Here is a 12,816-nt window from a genome sequence, read left to right as displayed (position 1 = left end):
AAAAAAAGAAAAAAAGAAAAAAGGGAGAAAAAGAAAAAAAAAGAAAAAAGGGAAAAAAGAAAAAAAGAAAAAGAAAAAGAGCTGGATCATCCAGACTGTCGTGGGGAGGGGCAGCTCCAACCCCACAGCCAAGGGGGATTCAAGGGAGAATCCCGGTTTTTTGGGGGTATTATTCTTTTTGCAGCTTATCTGCAATTTAAATGGGAAATAAATGCAAGGGTAGGAGGAAAAAAGGGGGAAGAAAAAAGCACTTGCAGCCAGGAAAAAGGGACTTAAATCCTCTGGGTGCAGTTGGATGGGGTTCAATCCCTGCCAGGGTGCCCCGTGTCCCCTTTTTCCTTCCTCAGAGGATGGATGGGGAGGAAGGAAAAAAGGGGACCCCACCTCCCCTACCTGCCCAGCCTTTATCCCAGCAATTGGAGAGGGATGTTTATACCCTGGGCAGTTGGGAACCCAAACAGGATCCGCCGTGGTTATTTATGGCCTGTGGCTGGAGCTGATAAGGCTCCCTCCAGAGCCCTGGAATAAAGCAATTCCACAGGATAGATTAATAGGCATTTCATCCCGGCAGCTGGAAGGGAGGGAGGGAGGGAGGGAGGGAGGATGGGGAGAGGAGGCTGCCAGGGCCTTGGTGGGGCAGGAGGGTCTGTGCTTCCTCCCAGCAGGCCGGGCATCAGCTCGCCAAGGCTTTCAAAGGGCTGGAGCCCGGCCAGAACCATTGGCCTTAATTCATTAGTCAACTCAATTTCGCTGCCTCCGCAAATAAGGACTTTGTCTGGGATGGGGAAACGGAGCAGAGCAGCTATTGTGCCCTGGGAGCAGGCAGAAAGGGCCCTTTGAGAGGACACTCTGCTGGAATAAAAGTCACTTTTATCCCAGAATAATTAGCATGCTCTGAGTACACTAATTATTCCGGCATAAAGGGACTTTTATTCCCGAGCAGCGCGGGGAGTTGCTCTGGATTCGGCTCCACCTGCTCCGTGTGAACGTAGCCAGGGATGATCCAGCTGGGATTTGGGATCCTTGGGGTGGATTTGGGATCCTTGGGGTGGCCACACCTGTGGGTCCTCACTGTGGCTCTCAATCCATGGGTGTCCTTTGCCATGGGGAGTGTCCAGGTAGGCAATAATGGGACAATGTGTGGAACAGGACCAGTGGGAAAGACCCACCCCAACCAGGGCAGGGTCACCCACCAGGAGATGCTCTGAGAGGCTGGAGAACATCAAGGCATGAGGAGGTGGCGATCCAGACGTGTTCCAAACCTCCAGGTCACCTCCTGATGCCCCCTGAGGACCTGGGATGCTCTGCTCCCTTTGAGCATCTCCCACTGGAGCGCACATGGGAGTCCCACCCCAGCCAGGGCAGGGTCACTCCCCAGGAGATGCTCTGAGAGGCTGGAGAACATCAAGGCATGAAGAGATCCAGACGTGTTCCAAACCTCCAGGTCACCTCCTGATGTCCCCTGGGGGTGTTGGTTCCTTGTTGGTTCCTTGGGGACCCAGCTCTGGGGAGCACAAGGTCACAGAGCCACCGTGGCACGGCACAAATCTCCTGTGTCTCCAAGGTCTCTCCAGGGATAACAACCCCAGACAACACCATGGCCCTGCCCTGCTCCTGCCACAGCTTTTGGCTGTCACCAATTCCCATCCCAAACCCCAAAACCAAGCCCATGGGGACACGGCTCCAGTGTCACCCAGCACAGCAAGCACTGGTGAGGACAAAGCTTTGGGGATTCCTTGACAGCACATCCTGGAAAAGCAGGTCCTGCGCTGGAAAAGCATCCCTGGCACGGTGAAATGTCCCATCTGTCTGTAACTGGTACAAATGGTGAAAGAGGAATTGGCACAGCCACCCCTGAGCTGGTGCTGCGTCCCAAATTCTGCCTGACCCCTTGGCATCTCCACCCGATGCTCCCAGGGGGTTCCTGCAGGTCAGGGACACTGCTTTCACTGGTTTTAACCTCTGTAAGTTGCAGGGAAAGAAAATTTAGGATTTTACACATCTGAAGGAACGTGGGGATGGGGAGGAGAGCGCAGCACTGGTGACTAAACCAGGCTCCTAATTCACTTTTCCCGGGGGAAAACAAGCTGCAGGCCAGCAGAGGAGAGGCTTCACTGGTTTTAACCTCTGAAAGTTGCAGGGAAAGAAAATGTAGGATTTTATACAGCTGAAAGAACATAGGGATGGGCATCAGAGCATCTGGGGAGGAGAGCACAGCAGTGGTGATTAAACCAGGCTCCTAATTCACTTTTCCCGGGGGAAAACACACTGCAGGCCGGCAGAGGAGAGGCTTCACCGACTTTAATCTCTGTAAGTTGCAGGGAAAGAAAATTTAGGACTTTACACATCTGAAGGAACGTAGGGATGGGGAGGAGAGCACAGCACTGCTGACTAAACCAGGCTCCTAATTCACTTTTCCCGGGGGAAAACGCACTGCAGGCCGGCAGAGGAGAGGCTGAGCGAACCCATCTGGAAGGGCCGGGGGCTGCGGCAGGAAGCGGAGCCTCGGCCGTGGGCACGGACCCAAGGATGCGGGGCCGGACCGGGGCGGAGCGGAGCATCCGCCCCGGCCGCTGGGAAGGCGGCTGGAGCGGGAAGTATTAAAGCCAAGTGCTTCCTTTTGCAAACAATAAAAAAAGCACCACGATACCCGCCGGGAGGAAAGGTTTCACAGCTTTTTCCATGCGCTGGGAGCAGCTCCCGGTGGCTGGAGAGGATGGGACCACTGAAAGCAGCGTGGTTCGGGGTGCCTGTGCCCCTCTCAAGTGGCATAAATCATCTGGAGCTGCTCTCCTGGCAGGGACAGAGCCAGGGACAGGGCTTCCTTTTGCAAACAATCAAAAAGCACCACGATCACAGCTTTTTCCCTGCGTTGGGAGCAGCTCCCGGTGCCTGGAGAGGATGGGACCATTCGCATTTATTGACAGGAATGACAGAAGTTTGGGTTGGAAAATTAAAGAGAAAGTGAGTCGTGAAGTGAGCATGATAAAAAATCACGGTTTAGTTGAGGAATACCATTAAGGAGAGGGGAATCCCTCTTTCTTTGGCTTAAAAGGCAAATGCTGGTTCACAGCTTCTTAATGATTAGGATGATATTAGAGAGGATCAGCTGGATCATGGTTTGGGGTGTCTGTGCCCCTCTCAAGTGGCATAAACCACCTGGAGCTGCTCCCCTGGCAGGGACAGAGCCAGGGACAGCCCAGGGGTGGTGACACTGGCAGCAGGGGACAGGAAAGATTCCAGCAGGGGTTGGAGTGGGTGGGCACACACTGGCATGCCAGAGGGCAGGGTAGGCACAGGGGCATCCTGCTGCTCCCCAGGGATGAGGATCTGTGTCCCTGTGCCACCCTTCAGGCCACGACATTCCAGTTCTGAGAAAATCACCAGCATGCAGGGCACAGGGAAGCAGAGGGAGGGGACACCAGGAGGGACAACTCGGTCCTGAGGAGCCCCAGAGCAGGGCCAGGGGGTGCAGACAGTCCTGCACAAGCTGTGGCCACGCTGTTGGCCACCTGTGACCCTGGAGCACCAGCCCACAAACAAAGAGCTGCAGGCAAATGGGGGAGATTGATGCCATTCAAAGCTCTCAGCACATTTCAGTTTTCGCCTGGCAGCCCCCAGCAAACATCCCCAGGGATGCTGGGGCATGGGTGCAGCAGCAGGATGGCTCCCAAAGCCTCCCCCAGCTGGAATCTTCCTGACTCAGTCAGCAAGGGATGGATGGCAGCGATTGCTCTTCACCTCCTGGCACTGCAGCCCCCCAGTTCAGCAGAAACCCCCACACTCATCCCCCACCTGCCCAGCTCTGGCTCACCCAGGACCCCCAACACTGCCCATCCTCAGGATGAGACCCCCAACCCCTGCCCATCCTCAGGATGTGACCCCCAACACCTGCCCATCCTCAGGATGAGACCCCCAACCCCTGCCCATCCTCAGGATGTGACCCCCAACACCTGCCCATCCTCAGGATGAGACCCCCAACCCCTGCCCATCCTCAGGATGTGACCCCCAACACCTGCCCATCCTCAGGATGAGACCCCCAACCCCTGCCCATCCTCAGGATGTGACCCCCAACACCTGCCCATCCTCAGGATGAGACCCCCAACCCCTGCCCATCCTCAGGATGTGACCCCCAACACCTGCCCATCCTCAGGATGAGACCCCCAACCCCTGCCCATCCTCAGGATGTGACCCCCAACACCTGCCCATCCTCAGGATGAGACCCCCAACCCCTGCCCATCCTCAGGATGTGACCCCCAACACCTGCCCATCCTCAGGATGAGACCCCCAACCCCTGCCCATCCTCAGGATGTGACCCCCAACACCTGCCCATCCTCAGGATGAGACCCCCAACCCCTGCCCATCCTCAGGATGTGACCCCCAACACCTGCCCATCCTCAGGATGAGACCCCCAACCCCTGCCCATCCTCAGGATGTGACCCCCAACACCTGCCCATCCTCAGGATGAGACCCCCAACCCCTGCCCATCCTCAGGATGTGACCCCCAACACCTGCCCATCCTCAGGATGAGACCCCCAACCCCTGCCCATCCTCAGGATGTGACCCCCAACACCTGCCCATCCTCAGGATGAGACCCCCAACCCCTGCCCATCCTCAGGATGTGACCCCCAACACCTGCCCATCCTCAGGATGAGACCCCCCCCTCAATACCTTCTTGTCCCTAGGATGAGCCCCCAACACCTGCCCATCCTTAGGATGAGAACCCCCTCCCCAATACCTGCCTGTCCTCAGCATGAGACCCCCAACACTGCCCATTCTCAGGATGAGAACCCCCTCCCCAATACCTGCCTGCCCCCCAGGATGTGCCCCCCAACACCTGCCCATCCTCACCGTGCTCTCATTTGGAGCAACACCATCTGGCAAAAGCCTAATTAGTCCACTCAATTAAAGATGCAACTTCCAACTCAATTAGTCTCCCTCCCAGACATCCACAATTCCCGCTGCTGCCCCAATCCACACATTTTTTGGACATCACAGAGCTGCTCTCACCTTCCTGACACTCCCTGGAGCCCGGGATGCTCTTCCCATCCCTCCCCTCGGTGGCACTGCAAGCACAGTCCCACTGGAGAAGCTCAGAGCTGCCAGCAAGGTCATTATCCAAGAATTCTGCTGCCAACCCCAGGAGAGGTGCTGGGACTGTCTGTGATCCTGCACAGCATCTGCATGACTGCAGCTCTCCAGCCTGCTCCGTTCCCTGCCTCAGGAAGGACACTGGAGTCTAAATTTAGTCCTACAAATGGCCAGACCACGTTGAGGAACTCAACCTCTCATGATGGAACAACATCCAGACCAACCCTCACGGCCCAGCCTGTGTTTTTCCTTCAAAAATAAAAGAGTTGCACAGCAAAGAAAACAACGAGTTAGAAAATGCTGAAAATATTTGGTGCGGCCGCAGCCGGCAGGTCAGGCTGGCCAGGAAAAAGCTGGAAAGTTCAGTCAGCAGCAAAACCTGGGCTGTAAATAGCTCGAGGTGGATTGCAAAATCACAAGGAGAGGGGGGAAAGCATCCAAACTGCAGCTGGGGGAGATGGCAGAGCCTGAGGATGGCAGGGGTGGATGAAAAACGTCCCCGGGCGCTCTGAGAGGCACCATCGGCCACCAAGCCCAAGTTCCTGGAGAGGGAGCACAGCTGGACACGTTCTCTGGGAGGTGATGGAGACAAAATTCATCCCAAGCACAAGGAGGGTCCTGTCTGCCTGGCAAAGGCAGGACTGGGGGAAGGAAAGAGGCTGATGAATCCATTGCTCTCAGGCCAAGCCAGCTGCCACTCCTGGGGTGAGCACCCACTCCAAGGAGCCCCTTCCCAACCCTGGGACCACTGCATTCATCCCAGTGGAGCCCCATGGGTGAGCTGGGAGAGGACTCCGGGCTTGGCAGGCAGCTCTCACAGAGAGAGGTTCAGGGCTGGGAGGTCTGGGGGGGCACAAGAAAGGATTTATCCGCTCTAGGAAAGTGCTTGGAGTGGATCTGGGAACTGAAATCATCCCCACGCCTGGAAGAGGAACCTCCTGCCCCATGACAAAGCCGCGGGCTGATGGCCCTGCTGAGTCAGCAGGATGTGGCACATCCTGTGTGTCCTCCCCTCTCCCCGGGCACTCCGAGGCCCCCAGGGCCCCGCCCTGGCTGTGATTTCGGGAAGCACCTCCCATGCAAACCCTGGCTGGTCAAAGGACGCTCGCAGAACCACGTGCTCCCAGCAAAACACCATCCAAGGGCTTGGGACAGCTCCCCAAAGGCACAGCCAAAATCCCTGGGGGTGCTCTGGGGGGGTCACAGATGCAGACACAGCTCCCAGGGCAGCCAAACCCCACTGGGGACACCATCCCCACGAGCTGTCCCACTCCTTGTGGAGCACCCCAGTGCTCCTGAGATGGTGGGAAGTCCTCAGCAGCAGGATCCACCTGAAAGCCAGAGCAGACCCCTCCTCACCGGTGCTGCTGGACCAGGAGGAGCCTCACGGGACACACTGGACAGGAGAGTGCTGGCACAGACCCCAGTGCCCAATGTCCTCACCCTGCCACTCTACAGATGCCACCAGTGCTCCCAGTTTCTCCCCAAAGGGCTCCTGGCCCTCACCCTGCCCACCTTCCATTCCCCCTCCCCAGCTCAGTGAGCACTGGGAGGCGACCTGGATGTTGTCACAGCCTTGAGGGACAGCCAGGTCCCCCTGTGCCCTCCTGGAGGGGGAAGGAGTCGTGGTCCTTGCCCAAACACCCTGATCCCAGGCAGTGGGAGGATGGATTTGGGAGCCAAGCCTCTCTCCTCAAAGCTTCTCGTGCCACCACCCCGTCCCCTCAGCTGACTCCAGGGCTGTTTTCAGGACCCCACCCAGCAGCTGGTTTACACAGCTTTTCCCTTAATTTGGCTCTGATTTTCCACTCCAATCCTGCTGTTCCTGTGAGGAGAGGGGAATGCAGCAGAGCAGAGCCTGGGCAGCCTCACTGAGCAAGCACAGGTCAGGCATGGGCTGGGGGCAAAGAGGAACCACAGAACAACATCTGGAGCCAGAAACCAGGGCCTTGAAGGCACAGCGAGGACCTGGATGGTTTTTGCTCCCCATCATCCCAAACCAGTTTTTAACACTGGTTAAAACCCAGTTTTTACCCAGTTTTTAGCACTGGAGGAAAAGCATCACCAGCTGGAGCAGCCCCCGCTCCTTGCCGGTTCTCAGGCTCCCCCGGAGCACATGGAAGCAGCAGGGAGAGAACACGAGGAGCGAGTGGTGGGGCTGAGGCAGGGAAGGAGAGGGGGCTGCCACAGCTGCTCCCACCCCCACAGCGCCCACTGAGCCTCAGGAGCTTCACAAATCCCTGGGTTTCACCCCAAAGCCGGCACCGCTGCCAGGGATGCTCCAGGGCTGCCCCAGCAGGGACAGGGAGCACTTGGAGCCAGAGGTCAGTGGTCAGAGCTCTCACTGGACTCCCAAAATGTGACCCCCCAACACCTTTCACACGAGGATAGAGCCCCACAGGGCTGCTGGAAGCGCAGTTGTCCTGCTGGGATGCTCTAAAAAAACAAAAATGGGGTGCTACAACGCTCTACACAGGAATGATGGACACCCCCACAGCACCCACTGAGCCTCAAGAGCTTCACAAATCCCTGGGTTTCACCCCAAAGCCGGCACCGCTGCCAGGGATGCTCCAGGGCTGCCCCAGCAGGGACAGGGAGCACTTGGAGCCAGAGGTCAGACCTCTCACTGGACACCACAGCAGCACCAGGCACCTCTCACACCAGGACAGAACCCCACAGAGCTGCTGGAAGCCCAATAATCCTGCTGGGATGCTCTAAAAAAATAAAAATGGGATGCTACAATGCTCCACACAGGAATGATGGACACCCCCACAGCACCCACTGAGCCTCAGGAGCTTCAGAAACAGCGAGGAGACAAGGCCTGGGCTTCACCCCAAAGCTGGCACCGCTGCCAGGGATGATCCAGAGCTGCCCCATCAGTGCCAGGGAGCACTCTCACTGGACACCACAGCAGCGCCAGGCACTTCTCAGGCCAGGACAGAGCCCCACAGGGCTGCTGGAAGCCCAACTGTCCTAAAAAATAAAAATGGGACGCTACAATGCTCCACACAGGAATGACGGACACCCCTCTGGACACTGCACAGAGGAACCCCCAGGAACTGCCCCTCCAGCAGCTCCTTCTCCTCCCAGCACCTCCGACCTCCTCTCTTCACCTCCACTGAACCCAGAGCAGCTCCGGGCGTGTCCGTGCACGCTGAGGGAAGCAGCGTGTGCACACCCACACGTGTGCACACACACACACATGGAAAAACACACGGGAAAACCCCTGGGAACACAGGTGGGGACACCTGGGAACACACATGGGCACGCAGGGATGCACAGGGGGACGTGCCAGAGCACCAAGGTGGCAAGAGGGAAGTGCTGCACCAAAACATCCCAGGCACCCTCAGCCACAGGTATTTCCAGAACAGGAACGGGGTGATCCCTGCCTGCCCTCACTCCACTCCTGGGGCTCTGGGGTGCCCCACACCACCCCAGCAAGTGGCAGAGGACTGGGCAGGCAGGAGCTGCACACCAGTGCCCTTTGTTCCCCAAGGAAAAGCTTCCTCCCGCCCCACGGCTGGACTTTGTCCTCCTCTCCTCCAGAAAAAAGCAAAGAGCTTCCAGAGCTGCAAACAGAGGTTGTGAGTGTGAGGAATTGGCTCTCCAGACAAGGATGGGGACCTGCACCCTGCTCCCAGTGACCTCCTGGCCTCTCCCAGAGCCTCACTGGGGGAAGCCAGAGCCCAGCCAGGACCACCAGGGTTGAGGCACCAGCTCAGGTGGCACCTTGGTGGCACTTTGTGCCCCTTAACCGACCTAACCACGTGCTTGTGGTGCCTCCACATCCTCCCCACCCACAGCCTCACGCAGCTCCCAGCACCCCGAGGTGGTGGGACAGCACCTCGACCCCATCACATCCCCAAAAAGGAGCCTCTGAGGAGGGGGGACATGCACCAGGAGGAAGGAGCGTCCTCTGCCCCACTCCAGCTCCTGGGGTGTGGAGGAGAGGATGGAAGAACTTCCCTTCCAGCTCATCATCTTCCCGCAGCCTCGTTTCCAAAGGCAACGCAGCTTATGCAATGAGCGCTGCTTCCCTTCCGCCCCCACCAACTTCTGGATCCGCCGGCTGCTCCGAGCCACCTCCGAGCGCCGCCGACACCTCGTGTCCCCGGAGAGGTGACCCCGGAGGGCTCAGCTCTCGGCCACCTGCACTGCCCAGCTCACCGGGCTCGATCAGCCCCGCAGGTGCCACCGAGGGGGGGTTGCAGGGTGCCCTGAGCTGCCCCGCTGCTGTCACTTCCCTCCAAGGGACGCAGATCAAGTGTCCACACACCCCCGGTAGGGTGAGGAGGGGCTGGAGGATGGAAACCACAGGCTCCGGCCTCCTGCAGCCCCAGACACGAATCTGGGGCAGGGATCTGGCGTTTGCCCAAACCTCCTCCTCCTCCTCCTCCACCTTCTCCTCCATCCCTCGGACCCAGTGACGGGTCAGATGCTGCCACTGCCACGACACCAAATCCCTTCTCCTGCTTTGCTCCGAGGTGGGCAAAGAAACGGGACAGAAAAACCTCCCCCTAAAGCAAAAAACACCCCCCTCTCGTTCATCCATCATCCCGGCCTCTCATTTCACCAGGCCATTCCCGTGAGGACAGAGGGGGATCCGCCGCAGGAAAGCCAAAACTCCCCCAATTTCGCTGCTTTTGAAGGGAAAAACAGCCCCGGAGCGCCCAAGCGTTGCGAGAACTTCGCCACGGCCGCCGGTTCCCGGCTGGAGATCGCTCTGGTCCGGGCAGCCGTCTGGTGTCAGTACCGGTATTGGTCTCGGTATGGTCCGGGCAGGGGTCCGGTGCCGGTACCGGTATCGGTATCGGTACCTGGATGTTGTCACAGCCTTGAGGGACAGGGGTCCGAGCAGGGGTCCGGTGTCGGTACCGGTATCGGTATCGCTCTGGTCCGGGCAGCCGTCTGGTGTCAGTACCGGTATTGGTCTCGGTATGGTCCGGGCAGGGGTCCGGTGCCGGTACCGGTATCGGTATCGGTACCTGGATGTTGTCACAGCCTTGAGGGACAGGGGTCCGAGCAGGGGTCCGGTGTCGGTACCGGTATCGGTATCGCTCTGGTCCGGGCAGCCGTCTGGTGTCAGTACCGGTATTGGTCTCGGTATGGTCCGGGCAGGGGTCCGGTGCCGGTACCGGTATCGGTATCGGTACCTGGATGTTGTCACAGCCTTGAGGGACAGGGGTCCGAGCAGGGGTCCGGTGTCGGTACCGGTATCGGTATCGCTCTGGTCCGGGCAGCCGTCTGGTGTCAGTACCGGTATTGGTCTCGGTATGGTCCGGGCAGGGGTCCGGTGCCGGTACCGGTATCGGTATCGGTACCTGGATGTTGTCACAGCCTTGAGGGACAGGGGTCCGAGCAGGGGTCCGGTGTCGGTACCGGTATCGGTATCGCTCTGGTCCGGGCAGCCGTCTGGTGTCAGTACCGGTATTGGTCTCGGTATGGTCCGGGCAGGGGTCCGGTGCCGGTACCGGTATCGGTATCGGTACCTGGATGTTGTCACAGCCTTGAGGGACAGGGGTCCGAGCAGGGGTCCGGTGTCGGTACCGGTATCGGTATCGCTCTGGTCCGGGCAGCCGTCTGGTGTCAGTACCGGTATTGGTCTCGGTATGGTCCGGGCAGGGGTCCGGTGCCGGTACCGGTATCGGTATCGGTACCTGGATGTTGTCACAGCCTTGAGGGACAGGGGTCCGAGCAGGGGTCCGGTGTCGGTACCGGTATCGGTATCGCTCTGGTCCGGGCAGCCGTCTGGTGTCAGTACCGGTATTGGTCTCGGTATGGTCCGGGCAGGGGTCCGGTGCCGGTACCGGTATCGGTATCGGTACCTGGATGTTGTCACAGCCTTGAGGGACAGGGGTCCGAGCAGGGGTCCGGTGTCGGTACCGGTATCGGTATCGCTCTGGTCCGGGCAGCCGTCTGGTGTCAGTACCGGTATTGGTCTCGGTATGGTCCGGGCAGGGGTCCGGTGCCGGTACCGGTATCGGTATCGGTACCTGGATGTTGTCACAGCCTTGAGGGACAGGGGTCCGAGCCAGGGTCCGGTGTCGGTACCGGTATCGGTATCGCTCTGGTCCGGGCAGCCGTCTGGTGTCAGTACCGGTATTGGTCTCGGTATGGTCCGGGCAGGGGTCCGGTGCCGGTACCGGTATCGGTATCGGTACCTGGATGTTGTCACAGCCTTGAGGGACAGGGGTCCGAGCAGGGGTCCGGTGTCGGTACCGGTATCGGTCTCGGTATGGTCTTGTCAGGGGTCCGGTATCGGTCTGGGTATGGTCCGAGCAGGGGTCCGGTGTCAGTGTTAATAATGTACCGACAGAGGTGTCGCTATCGGTGTCAGTATGGTACCGGCAGGGATCCAGTGCCGGTATCAGTGTCGGTATGGTACGGGCAGAGATCCAGTGGAAATGTCGGTGTCAGTGCGGTCCGAGAGGGGTCCGGTGCCGGTGCCGGTGTCAGTATCGGTGTCGATATGGTACGAGCAGGGCATCGGGGCCGGGGCCGGTGTGATTCAGGTACAGGTACAGCGCTGCGGGTCCCGTTCACACGCGGTACCGGCCCGCGGTGCCGCTCCAGAGCCCGGCCCGGCCCTGCTGTGGTGGCCCCCAGGTGCGGGGGAGGCCCAGGTCCCCTCTTACCGGCACACGGTACCGGCTGCGGGTCAGAAACGGACGAGGCAGCAGGACCCTCATCATCCTCAGGGGCAGCGGGACCCTCTCAGGGCTGCAGGACCTTCGCTGTCCCCCAGGGCACTGGGCCCTTCAGCATCCCCGAAGGCATCAGAAGCATTGCCATTCTCCCAGCACAGCAACACCATCAGCACCCCCAGGGCAGTGGGACCCTCACTGTCCCCCCAAGGCAGGGGGTCCCTCATCACCCCCCAGGGCAGTGGGACCCTCACTGTCCCCCCAAGGCAGGGGGTCCCTGTCACCCTTCAGGACACAGGACCCTCACTATGTCCAAGGGTTTTGGGACCCTCAGTGTCCCCCCAAGGGCCGTGCAACCCTGACTGTTCCCCCAGGGCACAGGACCCTCGCTATGTCCGAGGGCAGTGGGACCCTCACTGTCCCCCCCAAAGCAGGGGGTCCCCTGTCACCCCCCAGAGCTGTCCCCCCAGCCGTCCCTGCAGCGGCTACGGGAGCAGGGTTCAGGATCGGGGGTCCAAAACGGCGGAGCCCCATCATGGGGGTCCCGCCATCACTCACCCAACTCCGGCTTTGACTGAGAGCCGTGACGTCAGAACCAGAGCCGTGACGTCATCCACTGGCCACTCCGCTGCCTGCCAGGGCCCGGGGCCGAGGTGGGAGATGGGCAGCGGTGCCGGCGCCGTCATCAGGCACCATGCGACCCCTCCGCGTGATGTCATATGTTTTTTTAATTATGTCACACGCCTGCTCCGCCCCACCCCGCTCAGGCAGCTGCGGGGGGAGAGAGTGATTCAGGCTGCTGCGGCGCCAGATGTTCGGGAGAAGGTCCAGATGTTCCCGGGACGCCGCCCCTGCAGAAGTGCCGGGGTGGCAAAAATCGCGATGTAACCCGGTGGGCTGGAGGGGTTTTGGGGGCCGGTTCTGTACCCCTCATTCCCTCAGAACCCCCAAACGTCGCACAGGACCCGGGGAGCGGGTGCGATTCTGATTCCTCCCACGCGTGGGTCCCGGTCAGCGCTTCACAGCCCCCTCCCCACTCGAGACCGTCCTGGACGGGGGCGTGGGGAGGCCGGGAAGCCCC

The sequence above is a fragment of the Geospiza fortis genome, unplaced genomic scaffold (assembly GCF_000277835.1).
Source record: "Geospiza fortis unplaced genomic scaffold, GeoFor_1.0 scaffold82, whole genome shotgun sequence".
Taxonomy (NCBI): domain Eukaryota; kingdom Metazoa; phylum Chordata; class Aves; order Passeriformes; family Thraupidae; genus Geospiza; species Geospiza fortis.
The sequence above is the reverse complement of the archived record's forward strand: the minus strand, read 5'-3'. Positions refer to the sequence as shown.